Below are 971 nucleotides of genomic sequence, written 5' to 3' on the forward strand. Positions count from 1 at the left end.
GGGGCCCGGTAGCCCCACGGGTGGATGTTTCCAGCACAAAGCATTTAGGGCTCCTCGCTCTCGCTCCTCCCAAGGTGATATTCTGGCCTGCGAGAATCAGGTCCTACGACGATTCAGTCGCCGGCCGATGAGGTGGAGCGTCCACCCTCCTTTCCTCGATCCTTCTGCGAACGTGAGTTCTGCTCTGGAGCGTCCTGACCTGGACCAGGCAGTCGAAGTCTCCCCGGCCGTTTCCCCGCAGAGCCCTGCAAACTCTGACGTGGCTTCGGCACGGTGTCTTCAGCTGCGCCCCCGCCGAATGGCTTGCTCCCCGTGGTGGGCTGGCAAGGCGCTCTCGAAGTATGGCCCGTGCAATGCCGGTGCTGTAGGGTGTCTGTGAACAGAGCGGGGAGCTCGGTCATTCAGAAAGTGCTGGGCGGAGCAAGCCTCGTCCTCCCGTGACGACTCGGGGCCCTCGCCCGTGTGCGCGCGCCTGATCTTTAAAGGCGGGAGACACGTGGGACTTTTCAAACCTGTCTAGGGAGACCTTTCAGTGGGCAACAGCCCCGGGGCTCATTCTCAGACACAGAGTTAGGGAAACATGGCCGTCAAAGGGGCGATCACCCCTAGCTCCCCGATAGCGAGGTAGTGTTGCCACGCTCGCGATTTTATTTATTTTTATTATTTTATTATTTTATTGTATTTCTTAGGTGAGGCAACCCTTGGTTGACCTCACAGCTTGCAAGGACCTTGTCAGTTTACAATCCCTTATTTTTAAATTTTTTTACGCCTACAGCAGCTGGTTTTCCTAGGTGGTCTCCCATCCAAGTACTCACCAGGCCTGACCCTGCTTAGCTTCCGAGATCAGACCGGATTGGGCTTGTTTAGGATGGCGTGGCCGTAGACGATGCTCGTGATTTTAGCTTTCTAGTAGCCACAGTGAAAAATAAAACTGAGCAGGTGAAATTAATTTTGATAATATATTTATTACA

The 971-nt window shown here is 54.3% G+C and overlaps 1 pseudogene; it reads right to left on the reverse strand.

Annotated features, from left to right (window-relative positions):
• Positions 1–766: 766 nt before the first annotated feature.
• LOC111746914 lies at positions 767–885 on the reverse strand (annotated as a pseudogene).
• Between the last annotated feature and the right edge of the window lie 86 nt (positions 886–971).

This window comes from Pteropus vampyrus, unplaced genomic scaffold, assembly GCF_000151845.1.
Source record: "Pteropus vampyrus isolate Shadow unplaced genomic scaffold, Pvam_2.0 Scaffold204, whole genome shotgun sequence".
Lineage (NCBI taxonomy): Eukaryota > Metazoa > Chordata > Mammalia > Chiroptera > Pteropodidae > Pteropus > Pteropus vampyrus.